Source organism: Engraulis encrasicolus, chromosome 1 (assembly GCF_034702125.1).
Source record: "Engraulis encrasicolus isolate BLACKSEA-1 chromosome 1, IST_EnEncr_1.0, whole genome shotgun sequence".
NCBI lineage: Eukaryota > Metazoa > Chordata > Actinopteri > Clupeiformes > Engraulidae > Engraulis > Engraulis encrasicolus.
Window position 1 is genome coordinate 49,795,015 of NC_085857.1, and position 252 is coordinate 49,795,266.

Below are 252 nucleotides of genomic sequence, written 5' to 3' on the forward strand. Positions count from 1 at the left end.
TTAATGGTGTTATGTGTCCCTCTGCTAGTTACACTATCACTAGCATATCACCCTATTATTCCACATTAGGGCTCTTTTCCACATACAACCTGGCTTTTTACAATGTTTGTTATTGTAAGATTTTATATTGGCCTATAGTATAATATTTTATAATGAAATGTAACATTTTAATACATTAGTTTATTAAAGGCCTATTTAGGCCTAATTAAAAAAGATCATTTTGCTTATTTTGCCAAGACATTCGTGAGTATT